The sequence below is a fragment of the Bubalus bubalis genome, chromosome 3 (assembly GCF_019923935.1).
Source record: "Bubalus bubalis isolate 160015118507 breed Murrah chromosome 3, NDDB_SH_1, whole genome shotgun sequence".
Lineage (NCBI taxonomy): Eukaryota > Metazoa > Chordata > Mammalia > Artiodactyla > Bovidae > Bubalus > Bubalus bubalis.
In genome coordinates, this window is record NC_059159.1 from 100241597 (window position 1) to 100266846 (window position 25250).

At 40.6% G+C, this 25250-nt stretch overlaps 1 long non-coding RNA gene across 1 annotated transcript in view; it reads left to right on the forward strand.

Annotated features, from left to right (window-relative positions):
- Window positions 1–294: 294 nt before the first annotated feature.
- The window catches only part of LOC123332819, a 98853-nt gene continuing 73897 nt past the window's right edge, over window positions 295–25250 (forward strand). The window contains exons 1-2 of the long non-coding RNA XR_006549876.2: window positions 295–382; window positions 1799–2026. This is a non-coding gene — a long non-coding RNA (uncharacterized LOC123332819). The remainder of the gene's footprint in view (window positions 383–1798; window positions 2027–25250) is intronic.

Sequence of the window (25250 nt, forward strand, 5' to 3'; positions counted from 1 at the left end):
GATTCCTGCAACCCGAGAGATTTTTACAGGCACTTCTTTCCTTGTCTTGCTCCTCTGTCAGGAAAAAGGGTGCCTAATAAACACATTTCTGCTTTAAAAAAAAAAAAAGGAAGAAGACCCTCTCCACAAGTTAGCTTATCAGAGAGGGCGGTGAGGGGCTGTGAAGGACGTGAAGGGCGTGAGGTGCGTGAGGGGCGTGCCCCCGGCTAGTTTCCCAGGTGAGCAATGAGCCAACCTGACGTCAATTCCCCCTATAACTGGTTACGTCACCCCCCCCCCCCCCCCCCCGCCCCAACCTTGTTACAAAGCCTGCTGCCACGTTCTGCCCGCTAATCTCCACTGCTCATGGTAGAATGTCGCTCCAGGACCTTGCTTCAGACATGTAAGTCCCCCCACCCATTAAACCACTGATGTCTCTGTCGCTGCCTCTGGGCCCTTTGTTGGGTCTTGACTGGGCAAGCACAGATCTGGCAGGCCCGCAGGGTGCAGCCCAACAACTGGCGGAGTAGCCAAGAAACGGAGGAAACGTCTGTGAGCTCCCAGATGTCTGGAAATGAGGGCGAGGAATGGGGACCTGAAAGTTGCAGCAGAAATCCCGGGGTTCAGTTCAATTCAGTCGCTCAGTCGTGTCCAACTCTTTGCGACCCCATGAATCGCAGCACGCCAGGCCTCCCTGTCCATCACCAACTCCCGGAGTTCACTCAGACTCATGTCCCTCGAATCAGTGATGCCATCCAGCCATCTCATCCTCTGTCGTCCCCTTCACCTCCTGTCCCCAATCCCTCCCAGCATCAGAGTCTTTTCCAATGAGTCAACTCTTCACATGAGGTGGCCAAAGTACTGGAGTTTCAGCTTTAGCATCATTCCTTCCAAAGAAATCCCAGGGCTGATCTCCTTCAGAATGGACTGGTTGGATCTCCTTGCAGTCCAAGGGACTCTCAAGAGTCTTCTCCAACACCACAGTTCAAAAGCATCAATTCTTCAGCCATCCACTAGTCTGTGGGGTCCTGTGGGGGCTGTCATTGATGAATGGGGTCCACCAAGAGTGTATAGAGAACTCATCATAGATACCCCAAGACTTTTTGAGAGATACTGGCTGTTATTACAGTGGGAAAAAAGTGCCCGCAGCTGTGGGCTGGCTGTTGCTTTTTTCTTTTTAATTGGTGTTGTGTTAGTTTCTGATATACAGCAAAGTGATTCAGTTACACGTATATATTCTTTTTCATATTCTTATCCACTTGGTGTATTACAAGATAGTGAATGTATTTCCCTGTCCTATCCAGTAGGTTCTTGTTTATCTATCTTGTATATAGCAGCTTTTATCTGTTAATCTCAAACCCCTAATTTATCCTTCCCCACTCTTTCTCCTTTGGTAATGTAAATTTGTTTTCTATGTCTGTAAGTCTGTTTCTGTTTTGTGAATAAGGATCATTTGTATATTTTAGATCCCACATAAAAGTGATATGTATGATGTATGATAGTCTTGCTCTGTCTGACTTCATTGAATATGATAGTCTGTAAGTTCATCCATGTTGCTACAAATGGCATTATTTAATTCTTTTTTGTGGCTGAGTAATATTCTTTGTATGTATATGTGTGTGTATAATATATATTACATGTATTTTTTACATTCATCTGTTGATGGACATTTTGGTTGCTACATGTCTTGGCCATTTGTAAATAGTGCTGCTATGAACACTCGGGTGCATGTGTTTTTTTGAATAATAGTTTTGTCTAAGTATATGCCCAGAAGTGGGATTGCTGAATCATATGATAATTTCTATTTTTTTATTTTTAGGGAACCTCTATACTATTATGTAATGACTCCACCAGATTGCATTCCCACCAATGGTATAGAAGGAGGCCCTTTTCTCCATACACTCTCCAGCATTTGTTACCTGTCAATTCCCCCATAACTGGTTATCTCACCACACAAGCACTACCTCCTTGAGAAAACTGCCACCACGTTCTGCTGGCCATCCTCTGCTCACAGTGAGATGTTGTTCTAGGACCTTGCTTCAGACGGGTAAGCTGACCAGGGTGAGGTGGTACCTCACTGTAGTTTTGATTTCTATTTCTCTAATAATTAGAAATGGTGAGCATCATTTCATGTGCTTATTGACCACCTGTTATGTCTTTGGAGAAATGTCTATTTAGATCTTCTGCCCATTTTTTGATTGGGTTGTTTGGTTTTTTCATTATTGAGTTATATGAGCTGTTTGCATATTTTGGACATCAAGCTATTGTTGATTACATTGTTTGCAAATATTTTCTCCCAGTCCATAGGTTGTCTTTTCATTTATGGTTTTCTTTACTGTGCCAAAGGTTATAAGTTTGATTATGTCCCATTTGGGTTTTTTTGCTTTTATTTCTATTGCCTTGGGAGACTGACCAAAGAAAGCATTGCTACAATTTATGTCAGAACGTTTTGCCTATGTTCTCTCCTAGGAATTTTATAGTGTCCTATCTTATAGTTAAGTCTTTAAGCCATTTTGAGTTTATTTTTGTATATAGGGTAAAGGTGTGTTCTAATTTCACTGATTTACATGCAGCTGTCCAGCTTTCCCAACGCCACTTGCTGAAGAGGCTGCTATTCTCCATTGTATATTCTTGCCTCCTTTGTCAAAGATTAATCAACTATAGTGTGTGGGTTTATTTGTGTTTTCTATTCTGTCCCATTGATCCATATATCTGTTTTGTGCAAATACATTGTTGTTTTGATGACTGTAGCTTTGTGGTATTGTCTGAAATCGGGGAGTGTTATGTCTCCAACATCCTTCTTTTAACTCATGGTGACTTGGAAATTATGAGTTTTTTTTATGGTTCCATATAAATTTTAGAAGCATTTATTCTAGTTCTGTGAAAAATTTCATGGGTAATTTGGTGATTGCATTAAATCTGTAGATTGCTTTGGGTAGTATTGGCCATTGCTTTTATATTAAAAAAGGCCACAGAGGCTTAGCTAAATAGCTGATGCAAAGGTCAACTTGAATACTGATTCTTGTTCCTCTAAAATGAAGCATCTGAATGTGAGTGAATAATATGTACTACTTTCTATTACTATTATTTTTTTAACTGAATGGGCAATTCAGAAACTGAAAGAAAAAAAAAAAACAAAACCCTGAATATGGCCAAGATGAGACTCTTTAGATATTCAAAACTGGTTTTTGCATATGTCTTTAGAGAAAGAAAGTAATCTACCTGGGCCCTCGGGAATTTTAATCCTGAGTTTAAAATTAAAACACACACACACACACACACACACACACAAAACAGAGGGCCTTTTAGACTCTAGCAGGAAAACTGAGAGATCTGTGTCTATATAGATACAAATATGTTTATGTGTATCTTATAAATATGAGATGTCTCTGCCTCCAAATGGCACTATAAGGTTGGTGTGGTGACCCAAGGATGAAAGAGCAGATAAAACCAAAGACAGTCTTGGAATGCAGGAACAGAAAAACCAGACTGTTATAGTCATTCCCTCCCCCATGTTGTAACTATTAATGGATTTCAGGTCCTCCTAAGCAGTATCAGCTGTCTCCCCTCCTACCCCATAGGGAGAAGATATTTGCCTTACTCTTCCCCGCCACCCAGTATATCTGCCTCATCCAATCAGCAAATGACCCACAAGACCCCTATCCCACTTCTTGTACCCTGGGTATAAAAGTGGACTAAGGACCCCTGTTCAACGTCAGTTCTCCCTTGAGCTGGCTCACTGTTCTAAGAGTGTCTCCCACTCTAATTTTATTTCCCTCTCATTCTGTCTCATGTCTGGAAATTCTTTTCCAACCTGCACCCGGACCATGACAATTGGTTTGTAGATAAGCTCTGCTTAAGTGGCTGAAAAGAAATTAAAAGTTTATATAAATTCTCAGAAATATAAAAGAATTCTAAAAAATATAAAATTCTCAGAAATAAAAAGGAAAATAAAAGAAAGTGTCCCAAGTAAATTTCAGGTTCACATGATCTGGAACATATTCAATACTGAATCAATACCTGGTATTGAAGCTCCTTAAGCTTATTGGTTTGATTTAATAAAGATATATCTTTTGAGTCATCAGTGTTAAGTATAATACTTCTGTTGGACCTAAGTTTCCTAGAGGTTAGATAGGACCTTATTATATTTGTTGCAAATCTGTCAGCAAAGAAAGTAACTTGATAGGATGAACCTTTAAGTAAGTGAGATAAGAACCTTTAGGTAAACTCTACTGGAGTAATTATGTTTGGGGAATATCTACCAGATTTTGGTAACTTGAAAGTAAACTAAGTTAAATAAAATTCATTGACTATCTGAGTCATTTCAAATGGATAGAATATTGGAACATTAATTGCAGCATGGGTCTAAGTTTATCTACCTTTACTTTCTTAGGAGAGGAAGACTAAAGTGTAAGTTTTCCTATCAGAAAATTCTGGTATGACAAACAGTTCACAATTACTTGCTTCTTAGTTTTTGCCAGAGATTAAGATTTCTAAAGATGAAGATTAAAATCAGTCATAATTCTAGTTATTGTAAGCAATTTTCTTTATTGATTATATTGCAATCAAAGTGTTTAGCCTTGGCTTTATACATCTTTTGTCATTTATAGACGGTTATACTTTGATACTTTTACAAAAGCACTTCATCTTCAAGAAGATTCATAGGAAGGTCTTTCTGACAAGGACAGGTCTCTGATAAACTTTAGTTCATACCACTGAACTGGCTAAGAAATTAAAGAATCCTAATGGAAAACCTGATGGCTTCATAAAAAATTTAAAAGATTGGTTATTGAGTGAACTGCTGAATATCGGAATAATTTTTATGGTTTTTGTCTGGAATATTACTTGTTTTGAACTCTATTTTCCACATAGAAAGAAACCCTTCCCCTCAAGTTAGTGATGATTTATAGCAATTTGGTAAACTACCCCTGTGGGTGGAATTGAACCATTTTTCTTTTTTCTCTGCCTGGCCTCTCTGAAAATTGGAGACGCCTGGATTCTGAGCAGCCTTATCAGGCAAATGGAGAAGACTCTCTCCTGGCAAGTGCAGGAATCTTGATGTTTTCCTGACTTCTAGAAGGGAGAAATTCACTGAGGTGGAGCCTGATGGCACAACTTTGCCATGGTTTTCCTGGTCTTCAGAGACCTTTTAGGAATTCTGCCTGAGATTCCTTCTGAGAAATCCCACCACAGCCTTTGTGGTCAATTGACCAGACTGACTTTGCAAACAAATTAGTCTCAATTTGACTCTGGTTGGTGAAGATGAGGGTAATTTTGGAAAGAAAAATATGTTTCAGTGAATATTAAATTGTTTCTGCTAATTGAGGTCTGTATTTATGAGAGTTATTGTGCTAGCTGTTCTTTTGTCCTGATGTTCAGGATGGAAAGAAAATTATCTACTGAAGTTGTCACAGAGTAGAACTACACATGATGTATCACTGCTTGCTTTTAAGGCTGCCGCTAAAAGCAGATGTACAATGTTTGTGTAATACTTCGGTATAAGTGATAAAATGTGTAGCCTATAAAGTGTTTCCCCATTAACATACCTCTGATCCTGTTCAAAATATCTAATCAGTTTTCTCCCAATGTGGATAGCTAGGCAAACAAAAAGGAGGCCTAGCACCAAGGGACATGATCTGGACCCAGGGCAAGCAGCATTCCTCCTTCAAGGGATATATGCTTCGGGGGGAATGATGGAAAAATATTCATATATGGAGGTATATGGGGTACATTCTGGCAAATATATGGGTAAACTTAAACTTTACTGACCAGAGTGGCTTGTTTTGTGGCCTATCAAACATTCATTATACATCTGCTCTGGCCATTGTGGAGGAGGATACATTTGAACGTCAAAGTGGAGTAGCTGTGGTTCTGACATCCAAGGTAATACTAGGTGGCCATTGTAGAGGGTGATTTTGGATGTGCTCCTGTATTACAGAAAACTTGAGTTTTCTGAACTGTATTGCAGACCAGGACAAAAACTACAATCAAGTGTGGTATTGTCTCCAAGAGCAGGTACTGCTTGTATCTTGCTTAATGGTGAAGATCTCCTCTCTGTTGTGCCTATTAGATGTGTTACATTTCATTCCTAGTGTGAGCAGAAAAAAATTTATTTGAGCCGAATTGCTGGTCTACAGTGAGATGCCATTGTCGTCCTCCTCTGGACTTCCATGAAACTGATCTGATTAGTGACTATGTGGGGACTGTTGACCATGGGGGGATTAGACTCTCACCATCTTCTTATCATACATGCCAGTACATCAGAAGGACCCATGTCAGTAAACATTATTGTACAACTGACTGGGCTATGCTGTGTGGAATGGAATGGGCTGGCTTTTGGACACATAAGTCCAACTACTGGGATTAACAATTTTTTGTTTGGAAAGACCTAATGGAGAAAGGCATGGCAACCCACTCCAGTATTCTTGCCTGAAGAATCCCCGTGGACAGAGGAGCCTGGCGGGCTGCAGTCCTTGGGATCTCAAAGAGGCGGACACGACTGAGGGACTAAGCATAGCCCAGTGGGTGCACACCTAATGGCATGCATCATAACATAGGGCAGTAGATCTGTACTGTGACTGGTGACTCCTGGCTAAGCCAACAGAATGCTTATTTTAGAGCTGGGGCCTCCCCACTGCCACCATGGGGTTGGCTTTGAGCTTGTGAAAGCCTGGGGTGGCCCTATCTTCCTTATAAACTGGACAAGATGCTGCCACCATTGACTCCCTCTCCATTGACCCAAGAAGTGCTTACCTTCAGAATCTGCCCACATCCTGGCAAATGACTATTCTTAGCATATTTGGTATCTTTCAGTTTATACTTTTGCTGCTGGCATCTGTACTGTATTTGTGATACCTGATTTCAGTGCCCCTCTACGTAGATACCTGACCCCAGGTGTACTGCAGAAGAGGAATGGACCAACATTGTAAGGGTTATGCAGGGTATGTAGGAGTGGAGTATATTATCAGGCCACCAAAGATGTCTGTTCTCTTGCTCTCTGTCCATCCCCTGCCTGACTAGTGCCTGCTTCACCCACACTCAACTCACAGGACTGACCTTCCTACATACTTGCTCCAGGCCCAGTTGGTGATTGTTATAACCTTTAAATGGGAACATCTCCATTATGGAAGAGCTTATAAGAGGGGCAGTGAGGGGCATGTCCCTCTGTTAATCTCAACTACTTGGTAACCAGTGAGCCAACCTGATGTCAGCTCCCCTATAACTGGTAACCTCCCCCTCCCCTGGGAGCACAGACTGCTGCCATGTCCTGCCAGCAGCCTGCCTTACACAGTGGAGTGTCAACTCAGGACCTCAACTGTATTCCCCCCTCTGTTAAAACATTGATGTCTCTGTTGCTGCCTCTGGGCTCTTTCTTTGTTCTTGAAACTGGCAAGCACAGGGTTTGTAGGCCTGTGGGGTACAGCCCAACATGGCACCATGGGAAAAGGCTAGTTACTTCTTTACTCAGCAAGAAAGGCATATCATTCTCATGCCTGCCTCTGTGCTGTGCTTGGGAGGTTCAGAGTAATAAAATGGAGTATATTATTTCTTGACGGTCCCCTGAGATTATGAAGAAATCAGGAAGGATTTTCAAAAATCAGCCTGCTGTTGTTACACCTTCTCAGTACACACTGATTATTAATTCCTTCCATAGAACCTCTGAGACCAGAGACCTGTTCAATAAGAATTCTGGGGGAAAATGGAGTCAATGACAACTTTAAAGGTTATTTTAAAAAAAATAAGTCTTTGATGAAAAGGGACAAAAGAAAAAAAAAAGAAAAAAGCTAGAATTTTTGGATGCCTAGTTGTTTGGAATAATAAAACATGGAGAAAACCTGCTTTCAAATAAAATTTGTCAAGTTCACCTCCTTCATGGGAACACTTTAAAAGGCCCAGCAGCACCCCTGTTGGCCATGTACTCTTTCAGGCCTCAAAGAGGCCCCTCTTTGTGAACTCCTGCCAGTCATCTCGATCACCAATAGTTTCTCCCTAATCTGAGCTGTAATTTGATATGTCAGGAGTGTGAAGAACAATTAACCACTGGAGTATTGCATAACTTCAGAAGTCCCTTGAGATGAAATGTATGCAAATGATAGTGTCTATTATTGGTCTGATAACCATTCTTTAATTCCAACTTGAAAGAGGAGAGATTTCCAGACATTGTGATGCATTTGATCCAACAAAATATTCAAACTAACTTTATATCACTTGGTTGGTAATTTATCTTCTCTGCCTCGAGCAGAAAGAGGTTTCAGTGCAGTAGTAATGAATTTATGTCATTTCTCCAAAGTCGGTTTCTTTCAGCTGGAGCATGAACATTCAAAACTGTGCAGTCTTTTAGCCTGAGTGGCTCTGGGCATGGATTTGTTCAAAGGATCCTGAGATGAAGGTTGCCATTTCCTCCCAACTAACTGTTGTGGGGGAAACAAGTCACAGTTCATGAGAATGGAAGCTATTTCTTTTATTTATTTGTTTATGGCTGTGCTGGGTCTTCACTGCTGTGTGTTGGCTTTCTCCAGTTTTGGCAAGCATTGTGGTGCTCGGACTTCTCATTGTCATGATTTCTCTTGTTGTGGAGCAATGGACTCTAGACACACAGGCTTCAGTAATTGCAACAAGTGGGCTCAGTAGTTGTGGCGTGCAGGCCTAGTTGCTTCACAGCATGTGGAATCTTCCCAGGCCAGGGATCTAACCCGTGTCCCTTGCACGGGCAGGCAGATTCTAATCCAATGCGCCACCAGGGAAGTCCCCAGAATCCATTTATATATCTCAATAATGTGCAGTGAAAAGCAGAGGAATAAGAGAGGAGAAAAGGGATGGGAAACAAATGAGTAACCTAATGAAACATGATGGGGAAGCTAAAGAGAAAGAGAGCACTCCTTATCACATCCCTCTACTTCTCTCAGATTTGCTTTCCACCACACTGCCTCCCAGAAACAGAGATTCCTCCAAAACCTGCTGAGAAAAGGCGAGAGAGTCACGTGGGCCCTGGTGGGATAATGCTTGTTTTATTTGAATAAGAAGGAAACTGTGTTAATAAACGCCTGTGACATTTAATGATGTGCCTTTCATTTTGAACACATCATTACTCGATATTGAATCCATCCATTTTGATCATAAAAACACCAGGACCATGGAACTCTCGCTTTCACCCATATATAAATAAATAATAGGGACTTATTCTGCACTCTGAGCAAGAGCAAGGATTGCAACTCCCCTGCCTGCGTTTGCATCTTATGAACCCTGCTCAGCCGCATGGCCTCCCATTCGTCTCTCTGGAAATCCAATTTCCTTCTTGCAGGTTCGTCTGCCAGTTTTCTAATTTTCACATCAAACTGCATATTACTCATTGTCAGCTGGCTGTTCTGGAAGAATCGTTAGAGACTTAAACCCTTTACCAGTATTTGCAGTCCAGCCACAGGCATCACACTTTCCAAAAGAGTGCTACCACCCCCAGAAGGGTCAGAATTTCAAACCTGCATTTCTAGGCCCAGGCCAGGCCCAGTGAGAATAACATTATACTTTCTGAAAGATAAATCCAAATTCTTTAATACAGCAAAATGGTCCCTCCCAGCATATCCAGGAATGTGTGATTCATTTCTCCATCCCCAGCACTTAGCACACAATAGACCGATAAATCGTTGATAAAAAATGAATAAACAGTTAAATGAATGTTATATTTTTAAACACATATTTTTGCAAGATTACTTATATATGTTACATATATTACAGATACACCAAATCAAACTTTATTGCTTCTTGCATAAATTTTTATTTAACCCATTTATGCTAACCAAAAATATTTCTCTATTTTTAAAAGGATGACTAATTATGCTTTAAATGGTAGCCTTAACTGATATAATGAATTTTAATTTATATGAAGTTGGATCCTTAACAAGTCAACAGGCACAGGTCCTTCCCAGATCTGCAGATTCTAAGTCTGTGCCTTTGGCTCCAAGGTCCTTGTTTATCCCCACACTTCCAAATTCTCAGGGTGATAGAGTCTTACATACATTTTCTCTTTAGGGCTGGGGATCATCATGGAAAGGGATCTTTTGGGCTGATTGCAGCCAGAGAGTAAAGAGTTTGGGCTAGAAATTCTCCTCTCTGGGGATCTCCAAATGTGAGGCATGACCACCATATTCAGAGGAGGGGCAAGAAGCTGTAGGAATCTACCTGCCTTCTAGAAATCCCATTTCATGAACATTTCCCCAGTTCCTAGAAACTTCCCCCAGAACGTTCTAGGTGCTCCTCAAGTATAAGCTCTAAAGGGCCAGAGAAAAGGTTGCCTTTTCCTTACACTTTTCTGGGAGATGAACTAACTATAAAGGATATGTTTCATTCCTTCATGGAGTCAAACCTCAAAAGCTAATGTTCACAAGTGAAGGCAACTCCTGACCCTGAATGCCATACTGGAAGAGAAGAAATAGTGCAAAGGACATTACTGAAATATGGATGGTAGAGTAGACGAAAGTATGGTGTCAATATTGTTGTTCAGTCACTAAGTCATGTCCAATTCCTTGTGACCCCATGAACTGCAGCACGCCAGGCTTCCCCATCCTTCACTATCTCCCAGAGTTTCCTCAAACTCATGTCCACTGAGTCAGTGATGCCATCCAACCATCTTGTCCTCTGTTCCCCACTTCTCTTGCCCTCAATCTTTTCCAGCATAAGGGTCTTTTCTAATGAGTCGTCTCTTCACATCAGGTGGCCAAAATATTGGAGTTTCAGCTTCAGCATCAGTCCTTCAAATGAATATTCAGAGTTGATTTCCTTTAGGATTGACTAGTTTGATCTCCTTGCTGTCTGAAGGACTCTCAAGAGTCTCCTTCAGTACCACAGTTTGAAATGATCAATTCTTCAGCACTCAGCCTTCATTATGGTCCAACTCTCGCATGCATACATACCTACTGGAGAAACCATAGCTTTGACTATATGGACCTTTCTTGGCAATCAATATTAACCTTACTAAAATTTAAATGTACTTGGTTATGAAAAGAAAAAATCTTAATTCTCAGGAAGCCTACACATGCACATGAAGCATTCACAAGTACAGAGCTTTGATGTATGTGACAGTCTCAAATGATTAAGAATATTATATACTATGAATAGAAAACAGAAAATATAAATACATAGAGTGTGAGCACAAACGGTGTAAAATGTTAATAGGTGAATCTGGTAAAAGGTATTTGATAATCTTTGCATTATTCTTACAACTTTTATATAAATTTGAAATTACTTCTAAATTAAAAGTTTAAAGTAAATATTTTAAGCCCACTAGCATAGATGAAATCAGGCTAGACCCTTTAAATATGACCAGGCCAGAGCCAGAGGCTGGATATCATAAAGAGGATATAAATGTTCCATCAAAGCAAGAGTCTACAAACTTTGTAGGGAGCCAGATACAGTGATAAATACTTAGCCTCTGTGGGCCTAACAGACTCTGTCACAACTACTTAACTCTGCCGTCATGATGGTAAAGCAGTAACAGACAACATATAAATAAATGGTCATGACTGTGTTCCAATAACACTTTATTTATAAAAACAGACTGTGGGCTGGATTTGGCCTAGGGACCACAGTTTGCTGACCCTTGAAGTAGTTAATTGGGCGTATGGAATCTGACTTACTCCCATTACATTGGGGTTCCCTGGTGGGAAGCATCCTTGCCTGGCTCCTTGTGGTAGGCTCCACCTTTAACCCCTGCCACTCTGGAGAACCCTTGGCATGGTCCATTCACAATGACTGACATCAGTAATCTCCACTCCCTTCAGGAGAAATCACAGAGGGAAGCCCTCTTTTCCACAGGCGATCACAAGACAGATAGGAGAATGCAGATGATAAGCTCCACATTCATGAGGGAGTCAGATAGGAACGTCATTACAAACGCTGGTCTGGACTGCCTTCCATACACACACTGGAGAAGACTTCTCCTCTGAAACCACAATCCAAAACTGTACAGTGAATGTTTGGTTTGCTTTATTTGAAGAAAAATAAGTTTCTACTTCAGTCCATGGTCCTGATCTGCAAATGGTCACGTGATGGGTACCACATCAAGACCTGGAGAATAAGAGCAACAGTGAGGGCTGGGGAGAAGAGAGGGGAGAGAAGAACTTGGAGTGAATACAACTGAAATTCCTTTGGCTGCTGCATCCACTGTCACTGGGTTGTAACCCTGAAGTCCTCCTGCTGGTCCCCTCAGTGCTATCACAGTTATCTGGCTTCTGCCCCATTTCATTACACTTCCTGTGCTGTGTTATAGGTTCCCATGGAGAAGACAACACACCTGCCCCACCACAAGCTGTCAGAGCACCCAGTGCGGGACAGAGACTTGCTGAAGCTCAGCCAAACCTAGTCACTAACAGAGCCACCAACCACCCCCAGACCAGCTGTGTCTCCTGTCCCCGAGCACTTCTTCAAGCTTATGGTGCCTGTCCTGGGCCCCAGGGTCCCAGCTTCTTTAGAAGCAATTTTATTTGGAAGGCAATGAACCTCCAGGAAATGCAAAAAAGCAAGCAAGCAAGCAAAGAAGGCAAAAGGCTGGAGCATCTAGTGTAGCTGACTTTGGAGATGAGTAGAAGCAGGGAGGTGGAGGTCAGTCCCTGGGCAGTTTTCTCGGACCGAGTCCCCTCCCTCTTTCTTACCTTTATCTTTCAGATTCCACATAGAACTGACAGAGCACCGATCATGGGCTTGGCAGACACAGAGATGATGAGGACAGAGAGAGCCCTATCCCATGGAGCTGACCTCTGGTATGGAGTCCAAACAGTAAACAGGCAATTACATTAGAGCAAGCAGTGGTTCTCAAACTGAATGAACACTGGGATAACCTGGAGGCTTGTGAAAGCACAGATTTCAGGGTCCCACCCCAGAGTTTTTTGTTTCAGTGAGTGTGGGAAGGGAGGCCTGAAATTCTGCATTTCTAACAAATATCCAAATTAGGCTGATGCTGCCCGAGGGCCAGATTCTATCATGTTATAGTGTGATTAGTGTCAGGAAGGTGAAAGCATAGGGTGTGATAGCAGAATGTAAGTGGGGGGTGGGGGGGAATCCTATCCAGACTCAGGTTAGGAAAGGCTTAAGCAGGAATAAGCCAGGGGAGATGAAATCCAGGCAGAGAGAAAAGCATATGCAAAGGAATGAGAGCAAGACTCGGGTGGGTGCAATTCATTTAATATGGCTGTAATTCAGACCAAGAGGGGCTCTGGTGAGAACAGTACTAAGGAAGCAGTATCTTCTTCTATTAGAATTTACCAAAATATCTGGTGGAAGCATGTTGTAAAAATAGGAAAAGCAAATGTGCATTTCTGTATGAGCCTAGAGGTCTCTTCTGCAAAAAAATAAAAATAAATAACAAATCAGAAACCTTAGACTACGAGGATGGTGCTTTCTTCACTCCTGAGATTTAGAATGTGGTACTAATTCTCCTCCCTTTGAAAATAAGCCAGACTAACTTCTCAATTTTAATAGAAACTGATGCTATGTGATTTTTGAGATTAGACCATAAAAAAATAGCTTTGGGCGGGGGGCAGATTTCTCTTTCTCTTTAATTGCTCTAAGGAAAGCCAGCTGCCATGCTGTAAGGACACTCAAACATCCTGTGAAGAGGGCCCCATGGGGGATAAACTGAGGCCTTTCACCAACAATCAGCCCCAACTTGCTAGGCATGAGTAATAACCTGAAATGTGACTCTCAAGCTCCAGTCAAATCTTCAGATGATAGCGGCCCTGGCTGACAGCTTGATGGCAATTTCACGAGTGATCCAAGTCAGAAAATACTCCCACATTCCTGGCCCATATTACTGTGAAGATAACAAATGTTTATTGCTGTATTAAGTCACTGAGGTTTGTTTTGTTCTTGTTCAGTCACTCAGTTGTGTCTGACTCTTTGTGACCCCAGGCTTCCCTGTCCTTCACTGCCTCCTGGAGTTTGCTCAAACCTTATTTGAGCTATTGAATCATGTCTATTGAGTCAGTGATAGTATCCAACCATCTCATCCTCTGTCACCCCCTTCTCCTCCTGCCTTCTATCTTTCCCAGCATCAGAGTCTTTTTCAAGAAGTCAGCTCTTCACATCAGGTGGCCAAAGTACTAGGGCTTCAGCTTCAGCATCAGTCCTTCCAATGAATATTCAAGGTTGATTTCCTTTAGGATAGACTGGTTTGATCTCCTTGCTGTCCAAGGGACTCCCCTGAGTCCTCTCCAGCAATAGGGTTCAAAAGCATCAATTCTTCAGCACCCATCATTTTGTATGGTCCAACTCTCACATCCATACTTGACTGGAAAAACCATAGCTTTGACTATATGGAACTTTGTCAGCAAAGTGATGTCTTTTCTTTTTAATATTACTGTCTAGGTTTGTCATAGCTTTTCTTCCAAGGAGCAAGTGTCTTTTAATTTCATGGCTGCAGTTACCATCTGCAGTGATTTTTGGAGCCCAAGAAAATAAAGTCTATCACTCTTTCCATTGTTTCCCCTTCTATTTGTCATGAAGTGATGGAACTGGATGCTATGATCTTAGTTTTTTGAATGCTGAGTTTTAATCCAACTTTTTCACTCTCCTCTTTCACTTTTTCTGTGATCCAACAGATGTTGGCATTTTATCTCTGGCTCCTATGCCTTTTCTAAATCCAGCCTGTACATATATAAGTTCTCAGTTCATGTACTGTTGAAGCCTAGCTTGAAGAATTTTGAGCATTACCTTGCTAGAATGTGAGATGAGTGCAAATGTGTGGTAGTTTGAACATTCTTTGGCATGGCCCTACTTTATTAAAACTGACCATTTGCAATCCTCTGACCACTGCTGAGTTTTCCCAATTTGCTGGCATACTGAGTGTGGCACTTTAAGAGCATCATCTTTTAGGATTTGAAACAGCTCTCAGCTGGAATTCTATCACCTCCGCTAGCTTTGTTCATAATAATGCTTCCTAAGGCCCACTTGACTTCACAATCCAGGATGTATGATTCTAGGTGAGTGATAACACTGTTGTGGTTATCCAGGACATTATGGCCTTTTTTGTACAATCCTTCTGTGTATTCTTGCTTCTCCATCTTCCCTTTTGAACTCTATGGGGAAAATTATAAATAGCTAGAGATTAGATAAGGAAATGGCAACCCACTCCAGTATTCCTCTGGGGAATCCAATGGACAGAGGAGGCTAGCAAGCTACAGTCCATGAGGTTGCAAAGGGCTGGACATGATTTAGCTGCTGAGCACAAGCATTAAGAGATATTAAAGAAAACCTAAATAAATGGAGAGAACTATACCACATTCATAAATGTGAAGACAATATTGTCAAGATGTTGATCCTCCTCAGGTTGGTCTACAAATTTAATACAGTTCTAGTCACAAACCCTATAAGATTTTCCTTGGAGCTTGATAAGCTGATTGTAACATTTATAAGGAAGAATATGGCCCAAGAGTTATCAGAACCTTTCTAGAACAAAAAGCCAAAGAAAAAAGCCTTGCACTAGCAGATATTAAGACTGAATGAGTACCTGGCTTAAAGCGAGTTTAATTTGCGTGGTCTCAATTCATCTGCCAGGAATTCCAAGCTCTTGCCATAGGATGTGAATCTTGAAGGATCTAGCTTTGGTTGCTGGAGGCAACCATTTTATAACTTTGAGAAGAGAAGCTGGTTGAGAATGCCCTCTACAGGGGATAATGTGAGCCCAAAGGTGAGGAAAGAGAAGTCATTTAGAACTGCTCCTAAAGCCAGGTCTACCTCTAAGTTTTCAGTTATATAAACAACAAACAGAAAATTTCTCTTGGCTTTAAACAAGTTTGGATAGTTTTCCAGTAGTTGAAACAAGATTCTGACTGATATTCACCCACTTGTCAAACAACCTGAAATGCCATCATTAAGGATTCATTTAATGCATCTACTTCACAATTTCATCCAGTGCAGTTTTGGATGAAAGTTAGTTTTCTGATCCTACTGTCTGGGGGTCAAATCTGGCTCATTGTCTGTCTTTGTAAATAAAGTTTTATTGGAACACAGCCATGCTCATTCATTTACATATGACCATGGCTGCTTTGGGGCTTCCCTGGTAGCTCAGCTGGTAAAGAATCTTCCTGCAATGCAGGAGACCCCCATTCTATTCCTGAGCCGGGAAGGTCCCTTTGAGAAGGGATAGGCTACACACTCCAGTATTCTTGGGTTTCTCTGGTGGCTCAGACGGAAATGAATCTGCCTGCAATGTGGGAGACTTGGTTTCAATCCCTGGGTTGGGAAGATCCCCTGGAGGAGGGCATGGCATCAGTATTCTTGCCTGGAGAATCCCCATGGACAGAGGAGCCTGGTGGGCTACAGTACATGGGGTCACAAAAAGTTGGACAAGACTGAGCACAGCACAGCCATGGCTGGTTTTGTGCTGAAAAATGGCAGACTCGGGCAGTTATGACAGAGATCATATAGCTAAAATATTTACTATCTGGCCCTTCATAGATATATGTGTATACTCTAGTCCCTCTGATGTCCTGCTCAATACAGTGTTTTAGAGTCTTGCCTATTGAAATTTAGCCTGCCCAGTCCTGCATTCTGAAGAGCTAGAGGACTATATAATATGGAAAAAATTAGTTCCTGAGGGTAACTATTGAAATATCTCTTGTAATCTTTTAAAATGAATGCCCAGTAGTGTGGGCTAATTCAACAATTGTCTGTCCTTTTAGGTTGGATTTCTTTAGAGAAAAGTCTCTGAACTGTGTCCCTGGATTCCCACTCATTCCCTGCTGCCTGCCTACTCCCACCCCAATCTATTCCTAATTAGCTGCCACTGCTCATTTTCCTTGAATCTAATGACTCTGGGGCAGGAAGGGTCACTAACAGGATAGAGAGAGCAATTTGTCAGCCTTCCTATCTATCCCTTGGGGAATTGCCCAGAGCTGGGGAGAAGACTGCTCAGCACAAAATGTGACTCAGGAATGACCAGACAGAGCTTCAAGATCAAACATCCCATCCTGTTTGTCTGATGAGACTGGGGTGCACAAATCAGTCCATGTCCCCAGTATATGGATGGCAGGAACTGATGAAAAACCCATGGTTGAAGATCTTCCTTTCTTTTTCCAAAGCTTAGTCAGCCATGCACCCCCAGGCACCTCTCCCTTCCCCAGCATTCAGTACTGGCTTTAAAATCTGACAATATGAGGAGATTTCATGTGGTCAAGATGAGTTTTTATGCACAGGAAAGGATATTCAGGAGTTACTTTTTATCTATATCTATATATCTATATAGATACACACACACATATCATTAAATTTATTCAACTTAATTAAACCTAATTCTTCCTTAGGCTTTAACGTTCAACTTACAGCATCATTATTTTATACATAATCTTAGCAACCCTGGGAAGCACTTTTAGGAGACTTTGGTTAAACCTGGATTCATTTACAAACTTATTTGATCATTAAACATTTTAAATAGTATTTATAAATTTAATATATTCTATTATTTTTATTTTTGTTAACTCTGCACATATCACAAATAATACAAAAAGGCTTATGATAATTTTTTAAAAAGACAGCTTCCTTGCCCCACTGCTCCCTCTCTGCTTTTCCAAAGGCAGCTACTCTTGACCCTTTCAGCCATTCTTTTGGAATATACACTTCTCCACATTTCTAAATAATATGCATCTCTTGGTAACTTTTGGCAGCTCAATGTGACTCATTTCTCCTGACCTGTAATAAATAAGGAGGATTGCACTCTCTCGCCACCATCCTCTTTGTTTCTCCAGACCACTGTCTCATTACAGTTATATCAAGATCTTTGGTTGAGGCAAGTCTCAGTGGTCACAGTATTTGTCTATATAAATGTTATTCTAAGCTAAGCACTATATGGCACTATGATTCTTATTTCTTAGTTTTCTTTAAGTTAACAATTGCTTGCTTTTTTTTATATATAAAAGTTTGCCTAGAGTTTTTTTTCGTACACTCTGCTAATTTGTCCCATAATTTTCACAAATCTCACAGTACGGTATTTCATAAATTTTATCATGCCAGGATCTAACACTGCTATTTTTTTCCCCCGTGGAAACTGCCCTTCAGCAGAAATTCATCCTTCTTCTACCTGGGCTGGTCCAGGCCTGCCATATATTGTCACCTGTGACTTCTCTTTAATGTCATCTAATGAATTCCCTTTGTCTTCTCATGAGTAAGATCCCTGTTTCCTGGATCTCATGTCTCCCTCCTTCTTGGTTTATTCCCGTTTTATTGGATCATATCCTTTAGTAGTTCAGCTGATTGGGAAAGACAGTATGATGGCTGGTGATGTAGTGATGACCATCTGTATACATCTGGAGTCTTACTGCTATAATCTCGATGTAGTCTCTACCTGGGACTCCCTGACACCTCCCTTCACTACTGTCTTGGAGATTACCTCCACCTGCATCCATGTGCTGCACCCATTTCCTTATTCCCTGTATAATTTACATAACATTTTAGAATTATCTCCTCCTATTAAAATCCTGTTGTTGTTGTTGTTGTCCAGTCACTAAGTCACGTCTGACTCTTTGCGACCCCATGGACTGCAGCATGCCAGGTTTCCCTGTCATTCATCATCTCCTGAAGTTTGCTCAAACTCATGGCCATTGAGTCAGTGATATCATCCAACCATCTCATCCTCTGTTGCTCCTTCTTCTCACGCCCTCAATCTTTCCCAGCATCAGGGTCTTTTCCCATGAGTCAGCTCTTCACATCAAGTGGCCAAAGTATTGGATCTTCAGCTTCAGCATTAGCCCTTCCAATGAATATTCAGGATTGATCTCCCTTAAGATTGAATGGTTTGATCTCCTTGTTGTCCAAGGGACTCTCAAGAGTCTTCTCCTGAACCAGTTCAAAAGCATCAATTCTTCAGTGCTCAGCCTTCTTTAAGGTCCAATTCTCATGTCTGTACATGACTGTTGGAAAAAACATAGCTTTGACTATATGGACCTTTGTCAGCAAAGTGACGTTTCTTCTTTTTAATATGTTCTCTAGGTTTGTCACAGCTTTTCTTCTAAGGACCAAGCATCTTTTAATTTCATGGCTGCAGTGACCTGGCTCCAAAATCACTGTGGAGACCAAGAAAATAAAGTCTGTCACTGTTTTCATTTTTTTCCCCATCTGTTTGCCATGAAGTGATAGGACTGGATGCCATGATCTTAGTTTTTTGAATGTTAAGTTTTAAGCCAGCTTTTTCACTCTCCTCTTTCAACTTTATCAAGAGCCTCTTTAGTTCTCTTTGTTTTCCGCCATTAGGGTAATATCATCTACATGCTGCTGCTGCTGCTGCTAAGTCACTTCAGTCGTGTCCAACTCTGTGCGACCCCATAGACGGCAGCCCACCAGGCTCCCCCGTCCCTGGGATTCTCCAGGCAAGAACACTGGAGTGGGTTGCCATTTCCTTCTCCAATGCATGAAAGTGAAAAGTGAAAGTCAAATCGTTCAGTCGTGTCCGACTCCTAGCAACCCCATGGACTGCAGCCCACCAGGCCCCTCTGTCCATGGGATTTTCCAGGCAAGAGTACTGGGGTGGGTTGCCATTGCCTTCTCCAATATCATTTACATAATCATTATTAAATGTTCCACATTCTAACGTAGAGCTGAGTGACCTGCTTTCTCACCCTAAAAGAAGTCAAAATATAGGAACTCAAAATTCCCAGTTATTTCTCGATAACTGGTTAATTCCCTTGTTTTGATAATGTACATCCTCCACTAGCTTCCTGAGCATGTGTGCATGAAAGCTTAATGTTTTGATATTTCTGTTCCTGAAAATACCATTTTTATACCCTTACATCTAACTGTGGTTTGTATGGGTAGGAAAGTATAGGTTGGAAATTATTTCGCTCCAAATTTTGAAGTCATTGTTGAGGTGTCTTGTAGTTCGTATTTTATGGTTTTTGCAAAGTTTCATCCCATTTAAAATATTAATTCTAGGAACCTTATTTCTTCCTAGCAGCTACCTATCTCCACAATTGAATTGTGATATTCTACAATGCTGTGGCTTGATGGGTATTATTTTCAAGTATCATGCTGGGAACCTGATGAGTTCTTTTAATAGAACTGTCTTACAGATCTGGAAATTTTTCTTAATTATTTCTTTGATTAACTCAGTTAAGTTTTTATACTTTATTTCCATTTCTCTCTTTCTAGAACTCCCATTATTTGGATGTTGCTTGTCCCAAATTTGTCCCTTATTATTTTTCTTTTATCTTCTTCTTCCATCTCCATCATTTTTCTCATTAACTGGAGGAATTCTCCATCTTTATTTCCTAATTCTTTGGTTTTCTTTCACTTGTGCTGTCATGTTTCTTATTTCCAAGAGCTCTATTTCGTTCCCTGAATGTTACTCTCATCCACTTTGTTCTTCTTTCATTGGCTGCAATATCTGTGCTTATTTCTGATTATTATGTAACTTTCCTTCCCCTGTGTAGTGTCTGCCCCTACTCACTAGTTTGTCAGTTTTGATCTCTGTCTTCCGTGTTAAAGCATTTTCTCAGATGTCTGGCAAACCTTGTTTCTCTGATCATGTGTAAAAGTGCATAAAAGAGAAAACTGAAAGTCCTGAGGATATGGGTGGGGTCTGTCAACTTTGAGCTTCACTTAGATGGTTCTAGCTGGGCTGTTAATGAGGAATCCCTGATGCTGCTATCTCTAGGGGTCTTTCCTCTTGTATTTGTGTGATTTCCCAATTTCCTGACTGACAGATAGAGGCTTAGTGCTCAGTGGTTCTTGGAAGTGAATGGGAAAGACTGGGATGGGGGCTGGGGAAGTAGTGATGTTTTGAGGGTCGTAGCACTCAGCATGCCATGCACATATATTCATTTTCTCTCCTTTCTTCAGCACAGTGCTCATACTGTCACTTAAGGCTTGGTGTCCTCCAGCCTGGAGACCCTCTGATTCTGCTCAGAGAAGAAACTTCCACATTTATTCTGCCAGGGATGGGGAGAGGCACTACCCTAGAGGTTTTCAGGGCTGAGGTTGGGGGTAAGATCTAGGGTTCCAACTGCTTTTAACCAGTGCTCCGTTTTTGGCCGCTATGTCCCACCTCCCTCCCCAGTTTCTGCTCTGAGTCTTTTGAGGGCTCTGTGGTTTAGATCAAGATATTCTTGGAAATCTCCATTTCAGGTTTAAGATTCAGGTTTTGTACATCTGCTAAGTAAATTAAGGGTGATCTGCTTTTTAGCTTCCAAAATTTATTGCCATTGTCTCCTTGCCTTTTCTCTCCATCCTTTTGGGCTTCTCTATTATAAATAAAAAAAAAAAAAAGATGACCCTTTGCTATTGTTTTAGTGGAGCTTCAAGTAAGAGGGAAGTTATGTGAGTATTTGGAGAAGGAAATGGCAACCCACTCCAGTACTCTTGCCTGGAAAATCCCATGGACAGAGAAGCCTGGTAGACTACAGTCCGTGGGATCGAAAAGAGTCAGACACGACTGAGCGACTTCACTTTCACTTTTTCACTTATGTATTATATCCACCTATATTACCATCCTATAGCCTTTTCAAGCATATCAATTGTTTGACTTAGCTTAACTATCTACTTAATCCTTGTAAAGCTATCAGTCAAACTCAACCCTTGTAAAGCTATCAATCAAACTCAACCCTTGTAAAGCTATCAACCAAACTCATAAATTCAGTGAATCTTAATTTTACCATGTTCCAATACTATTTATAAAGTAACTTAAACTTAAGATCATAAATTTAAATAAATTAACTGAAGCATATATATGAAATTAGAATTACCAGACATGCCTTTATTCTAATAGGCTAAATTATTTTTAACTTTTGCAAATAACAAAATATTCACAAATTCCTTAATGTAAAAATAATAATGTATATTTAGCTTTCTTTAAAAATTCTATTCTTAATTATATATCTGAGGTTAAAAGAAGCTAATTATAAAATCCCAAACTATTTTGAGATTATCTTTCCAAATATTTTTGGACTTGCCATCTCTTTGTGCTGTGATTTATGAAGTACAGAAAAGTTCCTCGTGGGTGGCATGATGACTAAATTTTTGCTACAACACTCATGGGACACTTAGATTCCCAATTGTCCATGGCAGGGACCATTTCGCAATTCTTTTATCTCTTCAGCAAATTTACTACATCTACTCAAGCTTCTATATTGATTGAATTTTGCATTTCTTTAGCTTTTAGAAAATTTAAATTGTTTTCGTGTGTATCCCTGAAAACCTCTGAATTAGAGGGAATTCTAGGATCTTTTCACCTTCTCCCAGTTAGGGCCAAGCTTCTTTTAGGAAATAAAATGACCTCCAATTATCCTCTTGATCTCCTCATTGATTACCACATCTGGGGTTATTCTGTGGACATAATTAAAGGAAAAATAGAGGAGCTAAGGCAAAACCAAGCTTTAAAATAAAAACCGAAGTGTCTGAGGAGATTTGATATCTGTCGCATACTTTCTTCACACATAATCCCTGGGGGCTCTATTACCGACTGTAAAATGTACTGGCTGGGCTGTGAATCCACTGGGGCTTTCCCCGGAGGAATGTGGGAACACATGAAGGCAGGCAAATGTGCCAGATTGTAGGGCTGTGACTCAACACAGGCCAAATGTGCTCATGGAGCCTAACAGAAGAAAAATGGAAACCACCTCTCACGTCACCTTCATGCGAGACTCAAAGGAGCTTGATGGAAATTAGCTTTATGGATGGCCAAAGGTGGTCAGAAAAGAGCAAGGCTGCCAAGACAGATTTTGAACACTAAGAATGGGCTAGTGATGTTTGCTGGAAGACTGAAGACCCAGGGGAACACTGATACCATGTTTTCTATTTACTGAGGGAAAAAAAAATAAAAGATCTGGCAAAATTAGCTTCAGTCTTTCTACTATAATATATAGAGTTACTTTAACTTACGACTGTTTAACTATCAAACACACAAACATTTCCTCTGAGGACAACTGATTCCTAGTAACTGTGTTTGTGTCTACTTATGCCCTCACTTCATCTAACAACCCAGCAACTGCCTCAGAACCTTTAATATATATCTTCTCTGCATTGTGCTTTTTGCTTTCTCATAATTTTGGTTTATCCTAACTTCACCTGGTTAATGATCCCTCTTGGTTTGGAGATGCATGCTCTCTGCCTTAGATCTTTTCCATTTCAAATTCCTAGGGGCAAAAATTCCACTGTTCCTGCTCTTTCCTATTGAAACAGTTTCTAGCCCCACACCACTTCATGGACCACTGGCCAGCCAATGTTTTACCTGCCCTTGGGTCAGATCCCCCACTCCTGGTCCAATCAGCTGTAGCAGAGGTGGCTCAGTGGTAAAGAATCCACCTGCCAAACAGGGGATGCAGGTTCAGTCCCTGGGTGGGGAAGATCACTTGGAGAAGGAAATGGCAACCCAGTATTCTTGCCTGGGAAATCCCATGGACAGAGGAGCCTGGCAGGCTACAGTCCATGGGGGTCACAAAGAGTGGGACACAACTTAGTGACTAAACAACAAACATGGTACTAAGGTAGGGCAGTTTCTTTTAGAAAGGGCTCTGAATATGCCAGAAATCATGATGGCCATTTCTGGTACACCTGGCTTAGAGACCAAGGAAGGACAAACTCATTTCTTGCCTCTCTCCTTGTCCTTAAGAAGAGCATTCAAAAGACTAGGAAATGGTATCTTTGGGAGCATCTCTAGATGAACCAGAAACAAAGACTTCTTTGTGTGCCTTTAAGGACATTTGGGGCTCAAGCCTTTCAATGAGATACCTCTTGCATTCGAAAATACTTGTTTAATTAGAAATTAAGGCCGATGTCCATCTTTGTATTTCTTGTTCCTACTCTTTTAAAAAAAAAAAATTTATGAAGTATAGCTGATTTTCAATGTTGTGTTAATTTTTCTGTACAGCAGAGCAACTCAGTTATACATATATATTCTTTTCCATTATAGTTTTTCACAAGATACTGAGTATAGTTGCCTGTGCTATGCAGTAGGACCTTGTTGTTTATCCATCCTATATATAATAGTTGACCTCTGCTAATCCCATTCCTTCCCTCCCCTAATCCATCCCTGCATGGCAACCACAAAGTCTATTCTCTGTATCTGTGAGTCTGTTTTTGTTTCATAGATATGTTGATTTGTATCACATTTTAGATTCCACACAGTTGATATATGGATTGATATCATATGGTAATTATCTTTATCTTTCTGATTTGCTTTTGCTTAGTATGATAATCTCAAGGTCCATCCATGTTGCTGCAGATGGCATTATTTTATTCTTTCAATGGCTGAGTAATATCCATTGTATGTGTATGTGTATACACACACACACACACACACCACATCTTCTTTCCCATTCATCTGTCAGTGGACAGTTAGGTTGTCTCCATGTCTTGGTTATTGTACATAGTGCTGCTATGAATATTGGGGTGCATGTATCTTTTTGAATTATAGTTTTGTCTGGGAGTGAGAGTGCTGGATCATAAGGCAAATCTTTTTTTAGTTTTTTGAGGACACTCCATACTGTTTTCCATAGTGGTCTCACCAACTTACATGTCCACCAACAGTATAAGAGGGCTCCTTTTTCTTTACACCCTCTCCAGCATTTGTTGTTTGTTTGTTGTTTTTAATGGTGGCCATTCTGAGTGATGTGAAGTGGTACCCTCACTGTAGTTTTGATTTCAATTTCTCTAATAATTAGCAATGTTGAACATCTTTTCATGTGCCAATTGGTCATCTGTATGTCTTCCTTGGAGAACTGTCTATTTAGGTCTTCTGTCCCTTTTTGATTGTGTTGTTTTTTTTGTTAGGTTGTATGTGCTCTTTGTATATTTTGGAAATTAAGCTCTTGTTTGTCACATCTTTTGCAAATATTTTCTCCCATTCCTAGGTTGTCTTATCATTTTGTTTATGGTTTCCTTTGCTGTGCAAAAGTTTGTAAATCTGATTAGGTTCCATTTGTTTATTTTTTTGCATTTATTTCTATTGCTTAGGGAGACTGACCTAAGAAAACACTGGTACAATTTATGTCAGAGAATATTTTGCCTATGTTCTCTTCTAAGAATTTTATGGTGTCATAACCTATGTTTTAGTCTTTAAGTCATTTTGAGTTTATTTTTGTGCATGGTGTGAGGGTGTGTTCTAACTTCACTGATTTATATGTGACTGTCCAACTTTCCCAGTGCCATTGATAGCTTAAGGTAAACTGTCAGATTCCTGATCTCTGAAGAAGATTTAACTTCAGGTCCAGGGACAAGGCTTGATCATCCAAGAGCTTTTGTATAGCAGAGTTTTATTAAAGTATAAAAAGGGACAGAGAAAGCTTCTGACATAGACA